The sequence below is a fragment of the Castor canadensis genome, chromosome 8 (assembly GCF_047511655.1).
Source record: "Castor canadensis chromosome 8, mCasCan1.hap1v2, whole genome shotgun sequence".
Taxonomy (NCBI): Eukaryota; Metazoa; Chordata; class Mammalia; order Rodentia; family Castoridae; genus Castor; species Castor canadensis.
Genome location: NC_133393.1, coordinates 95,720,502 through 95,739,971, shown reverse-complemented (window position 1 = coordinate 95,739,971; position 19,470 = coordinate 95,720,502). Strand labels below are relative to the sequence as shown.

General features: G+C 36.3%; 1 pseudogene; it reads left to right on the top strand.

Moving 5' to 3' along the window:
- The first annotated feature begins 8,812 nt into the window (after window positions 1–8,812).
- On the top strand, window positions 8,813–9,773 carry LOC109680633 (olfactory receptor 10A4-like; annotated as a pseudogene).
- The last annotated feature ends 9,697 nt before the right edge of the window (window positions 9,774–19,470 follow it).

Genomic DNA, 19,470 nt, shown 5'->3' with positions numbered 1-19,470 from the left:
ATCTCTTTTGAGCAAGTATAACTTCCAACAGAGAAGGCATGCTCCCAACAGTCACTGCAGGTCATACTCATTGACATAGGTCTGCTCATGATTATGCAACTTCCCCAAAAATACATAATGAGAAGTGGAAACTCATCACTTCTATGGTATGTATGCTAATATATATACTTACTATTGTATGTCTGCTCATAAAAGTACTAATTCACTCATTATGATATCAAACACTATATCTCACTTTGAATAAAACATTTTGATCTAGAAGAGTATACAAAATTCTAATGTGCACATAATTCCTAATAACAATATATCAAATATTATAACATTCATTTGGTGAATAACTGTTCATGATGATGCAGTGAGTTGAATGATGGGTTTTTTTTAATATTGAGTTAGGTAAATGTTAAATTAATTTTATATTACACTTTTTAAATTTAATTCAGAAAAACCCTTATGGACAAAATATTATTTAAAAATCAATTTCTCCTCCAAAAGTAAGAAGTTGAAAACCAATAGCTTACAGATTCATACTGAAACAAGTAGCTCGTTTAACGAATACTGCGTTTTAATTCTACTCTAAAGATAGGCAATTTGGGAACATAATACCTGTTTGTATATTGTAAGAGTATTATAAGTTCCCAAGCCAGCATCCTCAGCATAAGGAAAGGATGAACTTTGGCAACCTCAGGCTCCTCACCCCTGAAATTTCCAGGACATAGATGTGACAATATACTACATGTGACATTGATTTCAACCACAATTCTCCTACCAGTCTCATCAAACATATTTCCCTACTGTTCTCATCATCATACACAGCAGCAGCAACAGCAGCAATAGTCTTAGGATATAACAAAACTTATGAAAAGCTTCCTAGGCACTGTTGTGCTCACCTGCACGTTGGAAAATACTAAGCTTGTTATGGATCTAAAAATAGTCTTGTCATTTGTTTTGTAAAAACGTGGAGTGATGGACAAATCAAGACTTTGTGGCACGGTATTTAGTGTATCTTGTAATGCCTTAAACCATTACTGTGTCTCCAAATCCTGGAGGCTGAAACCAATACTAGGATGAATGTCTCATCTTTGAGTAATATCATGTACAGTGTACCACTCCATGTGAAATAGGAAGTGTCAGTCTTTTGATAATTACTAGTGCACATTTTCTACCTTGCCTGATCACATTTAAATTTATAAGTTTTGAGAACTAGAGCTTTATTGTTTCACAGAATGCACCTCCATATATCCTACTCAGTCTTTCCATGAGCTAAGATACTTGTAGATTATGTTGCATAAATCCCCTAAGCAAAGGTGTTCCTTAGCAATGATGATGGAATCACTACCAAAAAAATCATGCTGATGTCTCTTTTTAACTTAAAACCTGTTGTTAAGTTGCCATGATTACTACATATCTCTAAAGAATGTGCTATTTTACTTATTGCATGGCATTTTAACAATTTAATAGTTATTAATTGTATTAACTTTGTTGATTAGGTCCTAATGAGGCAAAAAAGTATATTCAGTCCCATTAAGCAACTCAACTTCGACCTTTTTCTACCAAATAGATTTTTACCTCCCATTCTAGTTATATCTCTTGAAAATATGTATATTGTCATTAGAATAATTATATTTTAATGATTTTTGGTAATCACTAAAATATCAGGATACATGTGAAGCTAAGATCAATATTAAATTTGTCTGATTTAATTTATTAAATGGAATAGCACTTTCAAAAACTTCAGTGTAAATAGGTAAGTAAACTCAATATGTGAATTGAAAAGGCCTTTGTTGTAATAATCCACAGCATTCCTTAGCTACATAACTATCTTTTTCTTGATGCACTATTCTTTAGCATTCTATAGATTTCTGGATAATACAACAGCCCCCATTATTCTTTGGGTTTTTTTATTTTAATAAAGCATAAAGCTGTTCCACTTCCATAATTAACCAAGGTTTCTTTATTTATTTTTCTTACAATGGTTTTATAATAAACAGAGGGAAAAATAAAATAATGTGTTAAAAAGTGAAGCATCCAAGTCTTGTACTATCTCCAGCATTGAAAATTTTGCTCAAAAAAATAGGCATGAACATAAAAGAGGGACTGTTTCAAGGGGGAACCAGCAGTAATGGGGAGGTAGAAAGGAGACGGTGATGGGTTGTGTGAATATGATCAAAGTATATTACATGAGTGTATGAAAATAAAACAATAAAATGCATTAAAAATGTGAAAAGGAGGGAAGGGAATTATAAACAGTATAGAGGGGATGAATTTGATCAAAGCAATTATATGCATATACGGCAATATCACAACGAAACCCCTTTGTACCATTAATATGCACTAATAAAATTAATAAAAAATTAAAAATAAAGAAGAAAAATGAAAATCTTAAAGAAATCTCTGGACATATCTTACCAAATAAAATCCCATATTTCTTCCTTAACTAGAAGTTTGGTCATTTTTTGAAAAGTTGTGTGATACTTTCTGAGAAATGGTAAATGATCTTGAAATTTATCAATAGTACACATCTTCAGAATGAAGCATGTTGCTTTGCTTTGGCACTACGTGATTGATATACTTTAGTAATAATATTTAAAAGTGTGACTAGCCTTGGGGAAATGATCCCTGGGACATTACAAAGGAGTAGAGTTAATTAAATAACTCTTATCTCATAGGGGAGAAGGTAGAATGCTTATGGAATTATCTATACTTTGTTGAAGTCATCTTTGCAACTCAATCTGTATTAAACAATACTAGTTCTTTGTGCTGGGCTACTGAACACACTGAGTCCTTTAGGTATCACAACTATTCAATGTGCCAAGACTGTGGGAACAGTACAGATTTTAATTTTTCCTATACACTTTTGTAGTAAAAATTCTGGCTCAATTTTGATGGAAATTTATAGCATGCACAAAAAACGTATACAATTTTACATTTTTGTATTTAATTTATTTTAAAAAATATTATTTTAAACATTTTTGTAATAATCTTTGCAAAGTGATAAGCTATATCTAATTAAGTTAAAATTTATCATACTTTATTTTTACTGTTTTTTATACCTTAAAGAATTTGGCTTAGTTTTTTTCACATTGAGAACATTCTTAGGTTATTATTACATAGAAATAGTATTTTGTAACACTATCATGGTTAATGTCTTAAAGTAGTAAAAATTTTTTTCTCTTGTATTTTAATCTTTGGAATTTTTATCAACATTTATGAAGTCATATAATCAAGAGAAATATTAACTTGAAGTATAATAAACAAGAACCTAGAAATAATTCCTTGTATTTCATTATAAATACATTTGTTCCAAATTCAAATCTTTTAATTAAATATAAATTTAAAACAGTCACATATTAGTATAGTGGGAATAATTTTTTAGAACAAATTCTACTGAAATCTTTAGGGGTGGAAAAGCTTTGCAATGGTCCCAGGAGTTTAAGGTCAACTATGCATGAACAGGAGTATTAACAAACAGCCAGGTAGGAAGGCTGGCCATAAGTGACCATCCCCATCCCCACTCCCAGAAGCAACAGCATCCCCTGTCCTCACCCCCACCAGTGGTATTGACCTTTCCATCTTTTCTGAAGGAATTAACTCTGCATTGTCTGAGGAAGCAATAATGGCCTCTCCTGAGATGGGTACCTAGCAAGGCAATGCAGATTCTCCTCAAAACCTATCCCTACCATTTCTCTTTACTTCTAGACATATTACTAGACTCAAGTCCCAGCACCTTTCAAAAGAGGAGATGACCCAGAAGAAGGTATACCTACCTCAAAATAACTTTTTAGGTTATACATATATTATGTATATATATACAGAGAACATTAATGGGAATAGATTAATTGTTATAGTGAAATAATGAACTTGAGTTTGGATCTGGTCAAGTTAATTTATATGGGCCTACTAAGCAGAGTTCTGCATTTAATGTAGCAGCATGAGGAGTTAGGAAAGTTTGGAATTATTTGGTTGATTGTCTGAGACATGGATCAAAAGATGCGCCAACTGGCTAAACCAGAGATGCCCATCTCCCATGGTTTACAGTTGATGATGGGATTGGAAAACTTAGAGAGGTTGAAAAGCAGGAGTGTATTTCTCATGTATTCACCCACACAAAGAGGGTCCAGAGACATACTTTTCATCAATACTTGGAGAAACAGATTTGTGATGTGAACCCAGGGTGATTACTCTTCTCTGTGGAGCATACCTTACAGCAGAAAACATGGTCACTCATTTGAGAAAGTTAAATGTATTGGGAACAATTGGATCCAGTGTGGCAGGGGCCAAGTGGTGGTGCTCAGTCATGAAAGGCAAAGTGACAATAGTTATAATGGAGAGCAAAGGCAAAGCAACAATAAGAGTAGTCTGATTTGTATAGATCTATGGCATTGACTAGTTAACCATTCTGTTCCTAGAAGTGAAATGGGAAGCCTACTAAATTCTTGATCTATGTAAGCAAAAGCCTTTAGGTCAAGTGAAGAAAGAGTAACTTGAATCATATAAACAGAAGCACAGCTTCTGTTCCCATGCTTGAACTATAACAGGAACTCTAAGAATTAGCATCCCTACAGAAAATGCCATGTTTTTGGCCTACCCCAAAGGCCCTGGCACCATGAAAAAGACTTATCTCCCAAAAGAATGACTGTCTGTTAATTCCCCTAACTGGGGATCACATCTAAATCTACATACCCATATTTCCTGATTTTGTTTCATCTTATCTAGAGGTTGTAATATTTCTATGGTAGAAATTATTAAAATTTTTTCTTTTTCCAAGCACCATTAGTTCACAACTATAATCCTAGCTAATCAGGAGGCAGAGATCACAAGGATCACAGTTTGGAGACAGCCCAGGCAAATAGTTCGTGAGACCCTGTCTTGAAAAACCCTATCACAAAAAAATTGGATTGGTGGAGTGGCTCAAGGTAAAAACCCTGAATCCAAGCCCCAGCATGGAAAAAAAATTAATTTTTTTTTTCTTTTTCCATTCTTGGCCCAAATTATAAATTCATTTTCATTCCTTACATATAGTATATATTTTCTCTTCATATGTGCAAGTGTTTAAACTGAGGCCAAACTTCATGTCAAGGACTTCTAGTACCAAGGCAGTTCACAAAATCAGAACCCCTTGAATGAAGGGGATGCAAGGTCCATTTCCAGTAAGGATTCTTTTACACTACCAAAATTTGATACTGTTTGTCTTTCTTCCATCCTTCCCTAAAGGGACCTAGAGCCTTTTACAAAGGTAATTGTTCATTGTGAAAATGGAAACAATCAGAATCTGGGGAGTCTACTGGATGCTGGGTCTGACCTGACATTGAATCCAGGAAACAAAATACATCACTTGGCCTTCTAGTTGTAGTAGGGCATTATGGAACCCAGGTGATCAATGAAGTTTTATCTCAGGTCCAACTTACAGTGGGTCCTCAAACCATCATATAGTCATTTCCCCAGGTCTACAAGGCAAAATTAGAAGTGAAATGCTTTGAAGTTGGCAGAATCTCCATATTCATTCTTTAAGCTGTGGAAATTTGATTATTATCATGGGAAAGGCCAAATGGAAGCCATTGAAGCTGCTTCTACCTCAGAAAATAGTTATTAAAAAACAATATTGCATCAACAGCCAACATGCCTAAGGTTTCCTCATTTTGATGTGTTACTTTAGTCTACCAAATAACTTGAAAAGCTGTTAACTTGAATGGGCCCAGAATAGACAGCTCTGTGACAGGGCCAGGCCACTGTGCAAGTTGTTCTGCTACTTGGGCCATAAAAACTTGAGATTTTAAATGGCAGGCAGAGATTCTGTTTAGAACCTTTGACAGGTCTCAAAGGTGAATTGTAGTGAGGGCTCAGAGCATTTTGACTAAAGCCATACAATGTTCACAGGTAAATACTCTCCATTTGAGATACACTTTTTGTCTAGATAATGGGCTTAGTAGAAATTAAATGCTTCACTATAGGCTACCAAGTTGTGATGTGACCTGAGACATCTATCATGAACTGAGTGTTATCTGACCCATCAAGACACAAAGTTGGCATGTATGGCAGAATTCCATCATCAGGTGGAAGTTGTTTGTACATGATTGGGCTGAGCAGGTCCCAAAGTCACAGGTAATTCATATGAAGAAGTGGCTCAAATGTCCATGGTTCCTACTTCTGCTACACTGCTTCTCCCAGTCTGTGCCTAAGGCTTCATGATCAATTGATAGAGGAAGAGAAGACTAGGATCTGGTTTACAGATGGTTCTGCAGGTACCATCCAAAAGTGGGCAAACTGTATCACTACAGCCCTTATCTAAGACAGCAATGAAAGGAAATCATCTCAACAGGCAGAACTTTGGGCAGCTCATGTCATTGTACAATTTTCCTTTAAGGAGAAATGGCCAGATTTCAAATTGCATACTGATTCAGGGGCTATAGTCAAAAATTTGGCTGGATGGTCAAAGACCTAGATAAAAACTGTTTAGAAAACTAGTGACAAGGAAATTTGGGGGAATGGTATATGAATGTCTTCTGAATGGGCAAAAAATGTGAAGATATTTGTATTCCATGTGAGTTATCATCAAAGAGTGATATTAGCAAAAGACTTTAACAATCAGGTGGATAGAATGGCCCAATTTTTTGGATAGTAGTCAGCTTCTTTGTCCTATATCCCCTGTTATTTCCCAATGAGTTCTTGATCAAAGTTTCTATAGTGGCAGGGATGGAAGTTATGACTGGGCTCAGCAACATGGACTTCCAGTCATCAAGGCTGAGCTTGCCAAACCCACTGCTGAGTTTCTAATCTGCCAGAAACAGAAACTCACAATTAATTCACATCATGGCATGATTCCCAGTGGTGATCAGCCAGCTACATAATGGCAGGTTGATTACATTATGCAAATTCCATCATGGACAGGACAGTGTTTTATCTTTACTGGAATGGTGCTTACTTTAAATATGAATTTTCCTTCCCTGTACACAATGCTTTTGTCAAATCTGGCATCTGCAGGCTCCAAGAATGATTTATCTATCATCATGATTCCATACAGCATTGCTTCGGACCAAGGAACTCATTTCACAACCAAAGAAATCCTCTCAACAGGCAGAACTTTGGGCAGCTTATGTGGTTATCCACTTTTCCTAGAAGGAAAAATGGCCAGATTTCAAATTACATACAAATTCAGGGACTATAGTCAATAATTTGGGTGTATTGTCAAAGACTTGAATAGAAAATGATTAGAAAACTGGAATGAAACTTAGGGGAATGGTACATGAACTGTCTTCTGAGTGGGCAAAGATGTGCCCTATGTGAATTATCACCAAAGTGTGATGTTAGCAGAAGTCTCTTTCTCTCTCTCTCTCTCCCTCCCTTTCTCCCTCTCTTCCTCCCTCTCTCACTCCCTCTCTCCCTGCATCCCTCTATTCCTCTCTTCTTGTCTCTCTCTCCCTTTTCCCCTCTCTCTTTCTGCTCGTGAATTGTTTGCTCTAGAGAATTCTAACTACTATGGACTCTCCTATTTGCTTGCACAAAGTAATTGTGGAATTAAAAAAACAGCTTTGTAAGCTATATATAAAACAATAGCTTAAAAACAGGTCTCTCAACCTTCCTATTTACTCCCCTTACTACCTATGCCAACAAATTTAGAATATTGAACCTGGCAGTGAAAAGTAAATGTGTTTTGATTAAGGAACATGTTTTTCATTTCCTGAAATTAAACTTTTAGTTTTAATAAACATTAACTATGTCCATCAGAAATTTTATATTTCCTCACCATGTTGATTTTTTATGCTTCTAATAATCAAATAAAAGTAATGAATGAAGTGAATATGTCTGTGGGATTTATGGAGCCTATATGTATCCTGTACTGTGCCCACTTGTATTACAAAGACTTCAGTGGCTATTGTCCAGTGGAGCTACAAAAGATTACTATGTAAATATTTGCAAAGTTCAGTAATTGTTGAAGCTGTATATGAGTATCAATTAGAACTGTTACAGTATTGAAACTTTACTGATGTAACTGACAGCAATGCCTCATTTCTTGCAATATATCCCAAAATACAAAACCAAATTGCACATGGAGCATTCGTTGCTGTTTTTGAACATACTACTCATGAGATTAATATAATTATGTCATGTAGTGGATGTAATCCCTGTGGTCTCTAGCCAGAATACAAATACTGCCTACTCCAACTTCATGTTATAGTTTGGAATCACATGAACTCTGGAAGCCCAAAAAGGAAAACAAAGTTTACCTTTAATTCTAGGTATGTCCTCCCACTCACAATTTCCTGAAAAATTATATTATAGTTGTGGAGAGAAGATTCTATTGGTTTTGGTTTCCTTGGATCTTGTTACCAAATCATTTACTTATTCTGTTTAAATAAAAATGATAAAAATATTTATATAAATCTATAGATAAGTGACTGAAATATTACTTCTTATCAGGTTTAAGTGTAGCTTTAAGGAAGGTTGTGGAGTTAAGAAGATCAGAGTATAATGCTTTTATATTTTATTCTATATATTAGGTTTTATAGGACCCTTTATAATTATAATGTTTTCATCTGTTAATCATATAACAGATTTGCATATAATTAGAATATCTGATATTAAATTGTTCTCTATAAATTTCCATGAAAATAAAACAAGATCCACAACTCAAATGAGGAAACAGTATGAATCCATTTTAATTGGGTTGTTTTTTAGATTTAACAGAGAATCCAGAAGTCTAGTGACTCATCTCAGACCACTGAGTCTAGGAGAGCTGTGCTGCTGAAGCTTGATAGACACCTGTGTGAGATGACCAGATTCTAGGTACTATCCACCTTCTCTGTTGCCTTCACAGATGCCTGGCCCTGAGCCCACAGTGAGTGGAAACCAGTCCCTTTGCACTAAGTTCACATTTGTGGCTTTTTCCTTTCTAGCAGAGCTCCAACTCATACTCTTCACTGTGTTCTTCATCATCTATTTATTTACTGTGGGAGGAAACCTCATCATCATCTGTGTGATGCGGGCCACCTCTTCCCTGCACACTCCCATGTATTTCTTCCTGGTGAATCTCTCCTTTTTGGAGATGTGCTGCATCACCAGTGTGGTGCCTCAGATGCTGGTGCACCTTCTCTTGGAGCCCAAGACTATAAGTGTGGAAGGCTGTGCAGCGCAGATGTATGTATTTGCCATCCTGGGATTGACAGATGCTGCCTGTTGGCAGCCATGGCTTATGACCGCTTCATAGCAATTTGCTACCAACTACATTACACTCTCCTGATGGGCCCTCAGGTTTGTTTGACATTGGCTGCTGCATCGTGGATCACTGGAGTGGTGGTGGAGTCTGCCTAAATCACCTGGATCTTCACTCTGCCCTTCTGTGGAACAGGAAAAATTCAGCACTTTTTTTGTGATATCATGCTTGTCATGAAAGTGGCTTGTGTTGATATGTCCCACAATGAGATTGTGTTGTTTGCTATTTCCCTGATCTTCATCATGAGTCCCTGTCTCCTGATTCTGTGCTCTTATATACGCAATTTTGCCACCATCTGGATAATCCCTTCGCAACTGGCAGACACAAAGCTTTTTCCAGGTGTTCACCTCATGTCCTGGTTGTTTCTCTCTTCTATGGCACAGCCTTATTCACTTATCTCCAACCCAAGAGTGCACACACTCCAGACACAGACAAAGTAACTGCACTCGTGTACACAGTGATCACACCAGCTCTAAATCCTGTTATCTATACTTTGAGGAACAAGGAAGTGAAGGAAGCCTTTCGAAAGGTAACACACAGGAGCCTTCAGAGACAAGTAGCCTAATTTAACCATGGTAGCTGAATCTTTCACCACCACACAGAGAGGTCATCCAAAGTTTTGTGATTCTTCTATTAATATATATAAATATATCTGTCTGTATATACATATACACATATTTATAGATAGATGGTAGATAGATTGATGAATAGATAGATAGGTAGATATTGTAGTAAGTCTACACTTTTCAGTGCTAGCAAGCAAAGAGTAATGGGTGTTAGCATCATTAAATTGTTTAATTACTCATTCACTCAACTATATTTACTGACCATCTTCTGTGTTTTGATTAAGGAACACATTTTTCATTTCTTGAAATGAAATTTTCAGTTTTAATAAACATTAAATATTTCCATCAGAAATTTTATATTTCCTCACCATGATGATTTTTTTATGCTTCTAATAATTGAATAAAAATAATGAATGAAATGAATGTGTCTGTGAGATTTATGGAGACTGCATCTATCCTGTATTGTGCCAACTTGTGTTATAAAGACTTCAGTGGTTACTGTCCAGTGGAGCTTACAAAAGATTACTATGTAAACATTTGCAACTTTTGTATTTTTTTTAATTTGGTGGAAAACTTTAAAATTTAATCTTGGAGGGGAATAGTATAAAGTACAGCATTAAGACTTATTGCCCTCTATATCCAGATAGATAAGGGGTATATATGTCTTTTGTCACAAAGCATTGCCTAAGAGTTGATGAAGGGAAGGCTAACTCTGACACTACTTCCTGTTACTGGCTGTAGTCAACTAATTGAAATGCCTTCAGATACAGTGAATTGAAATTTTGGAGACTGGAAAGCATATGGTTTTCAACCTTAGAAATTGTAAGTAAGGTTGAATGGACTTTTCAGACATGGAGGTGACATTTTCAATACAATCTAGAAGTTTACAATATGGAAATATTTTGAACACCTGTATTTATAATCCTTGAAAGCAGGTGAAATACAGAAGTTTGTGATAAAGAATTAGTTTGAATATAGAATAACTAGTCTTAGCTCAATAATCATTTTTCTCTCTTTTTCTTTCTCAGGGAAGCAGAATGTCAATTCTCAAAATTCAGAGCTAGATGTCTATATTACAAAGAATTTTACAAGGGAAAAATAGAATCATGTGATCATTTGGATAATTTCTTATCATTCAACTTTCTCTTGAAGCACTGATTTATTTTGTAAATGTCTAAGTCTATTTTTTTCTTAAAATATCCTTAAGAAATACAAATATAACATTTCAAAATCATCAGCATGCTTTATTAAGTTATCATTGCAATCAAATTATCCTTCAGGTCCTGAGCTTCAGGATAGTGAACAGCAGAACCTTGAGTGTTTATCAATACAATTACAATAAAAAGAGATAGACATGATGACTTTTTCTGTTTATTATTATCATGCTATTGCTATACTTGAAGTACATTGTGACATTTTCAAAAGTTCTTACAATCTGTCATAGATGAATTCATCCCCTCCATCATTCTCCTTTATCTCCTCTTTTCCCATTTCCAGAATAGTTTCAACAGGTCTCATTTTTTTTTCCATTTTCATACATGAGTGAATAATATTTCCACCATTTTCACCCTCTTACACCCTTTCCTTATATCTCCTCACACACCAACCCCCTAGGCAGTACCTGTTTTATTTTTGTTTAAGATAGCTACACAGGGAATATTGCAACATTTCCATAATGATTTTAAATGCATAGTCTAAACATGGCTGAAATTAGAAACTCTTCTGGAGAAAAAGTGAGTGTTTATGATCCTCTGTGAGGTAGAAAGTCACCAATTTAAGATGAGGGAAAGTTCAGAATAGTGGCATGTGTAAAGGCTAATAGGTGCTTCCTGCATGATAGCAACAACTTCACCAATTCCAGGTTGTTTCTCACAAGTACACATGTATGTTCATGTACATGGACTCCACTCCAAATCCTTCCTTCCATCATGGGGCATATGATACTTTATATTGTTTTCCTCTCAGTTTTAAATACCTAGTGCTTGGCGATACTACTTAGAGAAGTTTTGCTGTTTACTTACTAAATCAATAGGGAATCCATGTGTGGGTCACAAGTAATGTTTCTAAATATTCTCAAATCTCACTCCACTGGGATTTGAGAATGGCACCACATTCTCAAGAAAGAAATGAAAGAGATAGCTTTACCAAACGTGTGTCACATTGATTGCTTTGTTGTCAAAGCAGTTATTCTCTGAGTTAAAATTTTAAAGAATAATTTTTGTGCATATCAAAAGAGGCAAATCAATATCACCTGTTCATTTAAAAAATTGTGGAGAAAAACAAGCTTGAGGATCCAAAATGGCAACTGGAGGGCAGAAGCAGACAGCATGAGCTCCATAAATCAAAAACATGCTGAGATACTGGAGCCACACTTGGCAGAAAAAAAACACCAAGAAGAATAAAAACTCCAACACCCTGAATCCTCAACTTGTACAAAGCTTCTCCACACCATATTACACTGAGAAAGTAGGTGGGCTCTCATGCCACCAGGTGCCAGCTCCAAACCAGCTTGGGAGACACAGACCAACAGGTGAGCAAATAATTGGCACATAGTACTCCCACAGCTTCACCTGGGATAACCAGCATAGCCCCTGGACAAACTGACACCCCCACCCCACAAAAAAAAAATAAACAAGGAACTGAAAAGGGACATACAGCAGAGGGTGCGCTGTGTTCTGAGCACAGTGGAGAAGGGGGGAGAGGGCAAGAAGCTTATCTTCCCATGAACTTTCAGTAAACAAAGACTGGAAAGGCAGAAGGGCCAACAGTGGGCAGGTGATAAGCTGCTGCCTGAAATAAGGTAGATAGAAGTCCACAACTTGCATCTTCTGAACCAGTGAGCAACATCCAAAGTCAAATGACATTAGAAAATTGAAAAACAGTCAACAAACAACCATAACATGCTGACAATAGAGAGCTGGCTGAGTGATCTCTGACCTTGCTTCAGAAAAAGGGTGCAAGGCAAAGAAACAAGCCACTGATAAAGCAAACAGTGAAAACCCAACTCCAAAACAGGACAGCTAGTAGGCCACAGACCTGATCTCTGGAACCTGAGGACAAGCCACACCTCACTGAGGGAGGAGCTGACTAAGCAGCTGCTGCTGAAAGACAGGAAAAGAAACTGGCCAATATCCCCAACCACCTTACAAGACTAAGAGAGAGTTTCTGCTTAAATAACAACACCAGGACTGGATGCTGAAAGACTAACACCAGAACTACTAAGACTGAAATTCTATTGTTCCTGAACCTGGAATTTTTTTTTATGTGTTTGTTTTGTTACCTGTTTGTTTCTCCACCGCCTCTCCCTGTGGATTTATTTGGTTCTCTTTTTTTTTCTCTCCTTTTTTTTCTTTCTTTCTTTGTTTAGTTAATTTTACTATTGTAAGTTAGCTAACACTAAATTACACACAGACCAGGGACAGAAACAGCGCCATGTGGAGCAATGGAAAAACGAAGAAAGGATGGAAACTATTCTCCCCCCAAAAATAAATTAATACAGGATTAGGAGGGAAATGCAGAAAATGGATACCCAGTTCCAGACTCCAACAAAACAAAGATGAACTATGCCAAGGAACCCAATAAAGCCCACAAGAACACCCTGAAAAAAGAAATCCCGCAAATAATCACTGAGACTCTCATGGAGATGTTACTAGACATGGTCAACCAAAATGTACAGGAGGCACTCAAGAAATTACAAGAAAACAAAAGTAAAGAATATGAGAAGACACAAAAACAAATAAATTAACTCATAGGAGCCCTAAATAAATACAAAGTGAAACAGAAAACACCATAAATAGAGAGATAAATGAATTAAAGGTGAAAATTGACAATATTAAAGAGGAAGTGAACTTTGATAAGGAAAGTTTCATCCCAGGGATGCAGGGGTGTTTCAACATATGCAAATCTATAAATGAAATACAGCACATTAATAGAAGCAAAGACAAAAACCACTTGATCATCTCAATAGATGCAGAAAAAGCCTTTGACAAGGTCCAATTCCACTTCATGATAAAAGCTCTAAGAAAACTAGGAATAGAAGGAGTGTACCTCAACATTGTAAAGGCTATATAGGGCAAACCTACAGCCAACATCATACTTAATGGTGAAAAACTGATACCATTCCCCCTAAAATCAGGAATGAGATGCTATCCCCACTCCTATTCAACATAGTACTGTAATTCCTAGCCAGAGCAATAAGGCAAGAAGAAGAAATAAAAGGAAAACAAATAGGTAAAGAAACTGTCAAAATATCCCTACTTGCCGATGATATGATCCTGTACCTTAAAGACCCAAAAAACTCTACTGAAAAATTCCTAGACACCATAAACAGGTATAGAAAGGTAGCAAGATACAAATCAACTCAAAAAATCATTAGCTTTTCTATACACCAACGAACAAACTGAAAATGAATATATGGAAACAATTTCATTTACAATATCCTCAAAAAAAATCAAATTCCTAGGAGTAAACTTAACAAAGGATTTGAATGATGACCTCTACAAGGAGAACTACCAACCCCTGAAGAAAGAGATTGCAGAAGACTGCAGAAGGTGGAGAGATCTCCCATGCTCATGGATTGGTAGAATCAACATAGTAAAAATGCCTACACTACCAAAAGCAATCTACATGTTTAATGCAATTCCCATCAAAATCCCACAGAGATTGAAAAATCTACCCTAAAATTCATTTGGAAATACAAGAGACCATGAATAGCCAAGGCAATATTCAGCAAAAAGAGCAATGCTTAGGTATCACAATACCTGAGTTCAAACTATATTACAAAGCAATAGTAATAAAAACAGCATGGTACTGGCACAAAAACAGATATGAAGACCACTGGAACAGAATAGAGGAATGGGATATGAATCCATACAACTATGCCCACATTATTATTTTTTTAATTGTTTTATTATTCATATGTAAATACAAGGTTTGGGTCATTTCTCCCCCCTGTCCCCACCCCATCCCTTACCACCCACTCTGCCCCCTCCCTCTCCCCACCACCCCCTCAATACCCAGCAGAAACTATTTTGCCCTTATCTCTAATTTTGTTGAAGAGAGCGTATAGGCAATAATAGGAAGGAACAAGTGCTCCTGGTTGAGATAAGGATAGCTATACAGGGAGTTGACTCACATTAATTTCCTGTACATGTGTGTTGCCTTCTAGGTTAATTCTCTTTGATCTAACCTTTTCTCTAGTTCCTGTCCCCATTTCCTATTGGCCTCAGTTGCTTTTAAGGTATCTGCTTTAGTTTCTCTGCGTTAAGGGCAATAAATGCTAGCTAATTTTTTAGGTGTCTTACCTATCCTCACCCCTCCCTTGGGTGCTCTTGCTTTTACTATATGCTCAAAGTCCAATCCCCTTGTTGTGTTTGCCCTTGATCTAATATCCACATATGAGAGAGAACATACGTATTTTGATCTTTTGGGCCAGGGTAAACTCACTCAGAATGATGTTCTCCAATTCCATCCATTTATCAGCAAATGATAACATTTCATTCTTCTTCATGGCTGCATAAAATTCCATTGTGTATAGATACCACATTTTCTTAATCCATTCGACAGTGGTGGGGCATCATGGCTGTTTCCATAACTTGGCTGTTGTAAATAGTGCTGCAATAAACATGGGTGTGCAGGTGCCTCTGGAGTAACCTGTGTCACAGTCTTTTGGGTATATCCCCAAGAGTGGTATTACTGGATCAAATGGTAGATCAATGTCTAGCTTTTTAAGTAGCCTCCACATTTTTTTCCAGAGTGGTTGTACTAGTTTACATCCCCACCAACAGTGTATGAGGGTTCCTTTTTCCCCCGCATCCTCACCAACACCTGTTGTTCATGCTGTTGCTAATGATGGCTATTCTAACAGGGGTGAGGTGGAATCTTAGTGTGGTTTTAATTTGCATTTCCTTTATTGCTAGAGATGGTGAGCATTTTTTCATGTGTTTTTTGGCCATCTGAATTTCTTCTTTTGAGAAAATTCTGTTTAGTTCACTTGCCCATTTGATTATTGGTTCATTAGTTTTGGGAGAATTTAGTTTTTTATGTTCCCTATATATTCTGGTTATCAGTCCTTTGTCTGATGTGTAGCTGGCAAATATTTTCTCCCACTCTCTGGGTGTTCTCTTCAGTTTAGAGACCATTTCTTTTGATGAACAGAAGCTTTTTAGTTTTATGAGGTCCCATTTATCTATGCTATCTCTTAGTTGCTGTGCTGCTGGGGTTTCGTTGAGAAAGTTCTTGCCTATACCTACTAATTCCAGAGTATTTCCTACTATTTCCTGTATCAACTTTAGAGTTTGGGGTCTGATGTTAAGATCCTTGATCCATTTTGAGTTAATATTGGTATAGGGTGATGTACAGGGATCTAGTTTCAGTTTTTTGCAGACTGCTAACCAGTATTCCCAACAGTTTTTGTTGAAGAGGCTGCTATTTCTCCATTGTATATTTTTAGCTCCTTTGTCAAAGACAAGTTGGTTATACTTGTGTGGCTTCATATCTGGGTCTTCTATTCTGTTCCACTGGTCTTCATGTCTATTTTTGTGCCAGTAGCATGCTGTTTTTATCATTATTGCTTTGTAATATACTTTGAAGTCAGGTATTGTGATACCTCCAGCATTGTTCTTTTGACTGAGTATTGCCTTGGCTATTCATGGCCTCTTGTGTTTCCATATAAATTTCACAGTAGATTTTTTGATCTCTTTAATGAATGTCATTGGAATTTTGATGGGAATTGCATTAAACGTGTAGATTACTTTTGGGAGTATAGACATTTTTACTATGTTGATTCTACCAATCCATGAGCATGGGAGATCTCTCCACTTTCTATAGTCTTCCTCAATCTCTTTCTTCAGAAGTTTATAGTTTTCCTTATAGAGGTCATTCACATCTTTTGTTAGGTTTACACCTAGGTATTTGATTGTTTTTGAGGCTATTGTAAATGGAATTGTTTTCATACATTCTTTTTCAGTTTGCTCATTGTTAGTGTATAGAAATGCTAATGATTTTTCTATGTTGATTTTATATCCTGCTACCTTCCTGTAGCTATTGATGATGTTTAGGAGCTCCTGAGTTGAGTTTTTTGGGTCTTTAAGGTATAGGATCATGTTGGCTGCAAATAGGGATATTTTGACAGTTTCTTTACCTATTTGTATTCCTTTTATTCCTTCTTCTTGCCTAATTGCTCTGGCTAGGAATTCCAGTTCTATGTTGAATAGGAGTGGAGATAGTGGGCATCCTTGTCTGTTTCCTGATTTTAGAGGGAATTGTGTAGTCTTTCTCCATTAAGTATAATGCTGGTTGTAGGTTTGTCATATATAGCTTTTATAATGTTGAGGTACTTTCCTTCTATTCCTTGTTTTCTTAGAACTTTCATCATAAAATGGTGTTGGATCTTATCAAAGGTTTTTCTGCATCTATTGAGATGATCAAGTGGTTTTTGTCTTTGCTTCTGTTAATGTGGTTTATTACATTTATTGATTTTCATGTTGAACCACCACTGCATCCCTGGGAAGAAGCCTGCTTGGTCATGGTGAATAATCTTTTGATGTGTTGTTGAATTCGGCTTGCCATTATTTTGTTGAGGATTTTTGCATCAATGTTCATTAAGGAGATTGGCCTATAGTTCTCCTTTTTGGAGGTGTCTTTTCCTAGTTTTGGGATAAGTGGAATACTGGCTTCATAAAATGTGTTTGGCAGTTTTCCTTCCCTTTCTATTTCATGGAACAGTTTAAGGAGGGTTGGTATCAGTACTTCTTCAAAGGTTTGATAGAATTCAGCAGAGAATCCATCAGGTCCTGGACTTTTCTTTTTGGGGAGACTCTTGATTGCTGCTTCAATTTCATTTTGTGGTATAGATCTATTCAGGTGATTAATTTCCTCTTGGTTCAGTTTTGGATGATCATATGTATCGAGAAATCTGTCCAGTTCTTTAAGATTTTCAAATGTATTTGAATATATGTTCTTGAAGTAATCTCTGATGATTTCCTGGACTTCCATGGTGTTTGTTGTTATCTCCCCTTTTGCATTCCTGATTCTACTAATTTGGGTTTTTTCTCTCCTTATTTTAGTCAGGTTTGCCAGGCATCTATCAATCTTGTTTATTTTTTCAAAGAACCAAGTTTTTGTTTCATTAATTCTTTGTGTGGTTTTCTTGGTTTCAGCTCTTACTTTTATTATTTCTCTCCTTCTATTTGTTTTGGGATTTGCTTGCTCTTGTTTTTCTAGGAGTTTGAGATGTATCATTAGGTCATTGATTTGGGATCTTTCAGTCTTTTTAATATATGCACTCATGGCTATAAACTTTCCTCTCAGACTGCCTTAGCTGTGTCACATACGTTTTGGTAGGTTGTGTTTTCATTTTCATTGACTTCCAGGAACTTTTTAATTTCCTCTTTTATTTCATCAATGATCCATTGTTCATTAAGTAATGAGTTATTTAGAGTCCAGTTGTTTGCATGTTTTTTGTCTTTACTTTTGTTGTTGAGTTCTACTTTTACTGCATTGTGATCAGATAGAATGCACGGTATAATTTCTATTTTCTTATCTTTGCTGAGACTTGCTTTGTGCCCTAGGATATGATCTATTTTGGAGAAGGTTCCATGGCTGTGTAGAAGTTGGATGACATGTTCTGTAGGCATCAACTAGGTCCATTTGATCTATTTTATATTTTAGATCTAGGATTTCTGTATTGACTTTTTGTTTGGATGACCTATCTATTGATGATAATGGGGTGTTGAAGTCTCCCACAACCACTGTGTTGGTGTTAATATATGCTTTTAGGTTTTCAGGGTATGTTTGATGAAATTGGGTGCATTGTCATTGGGTGCATACAGGTTGATGATTATTATTTCCTTTTGGTCTTTTTCCCCTTGTATTAGTATGGAATGTCCTTCTTTATCTCGTTTGATCAATGTAGGTTTGAAGTCTACTTTGTCAGAGATAAGTATTGGTACTCCTGCCTGTTTTCAGGGGCCATTGGCTTGGTAAATCTTCTTCCAGCCTTTTATCCTAAGCCTATGCTTATTTCTGTTGGTGAGATGGGTCTCCTGTAACCAATAAATTGTTGAATCTTCCTTTTTAATCCATTTTGTCAAGCAGTGTCTTTTGATGGGTGAATAAAGTCCGTTAACATTAAGTGTTAGTACTGTGGTGATTCCTGTCACTTAGTTGTCTTATTTGTTTGAAGGTGTGATTGTGTGTACCTAAGTTGAAGTTACTATCTACTCTCTTGCTTTTTCTTTTCCTTTGGTTTGGTGCTGCCTGTCTTTTCATGGTTAAGTTGGGTTTAACTTTCTGTGTGCAGAATCCCTTGAAGAATCTTTTGTAGTGGTGGCTTTGTGGTCACATATTGTTTTAGTTTCTGTTTATCATGGGAGGCTTTTATTGCTCCATCTATTTTGAATGATAGTTTTGCTGGGTAGAGTATCCTGGAGTTGAAGTTATTTTCAATCAGTGCCCGGAAGATCTCACCCCACACTCTTCTGGCTTTTAATGTTTCTGTTGAGAAGTCTGCTGTGATTTTGATGGGTTTACCTTTGTATGTTACTTGTTTTTTCTCTATTACAGCCTTCAATATTCTTTCCCTAGTTTCTGAACTTGTTGTTTTAATGATGATATATCATGGGGTAGTTCAATTTTGATCTGGTCTGTTTGGTGTCCTGGAGGCCTCTTGCATCTGTATAGGAATATCTTTCTCTA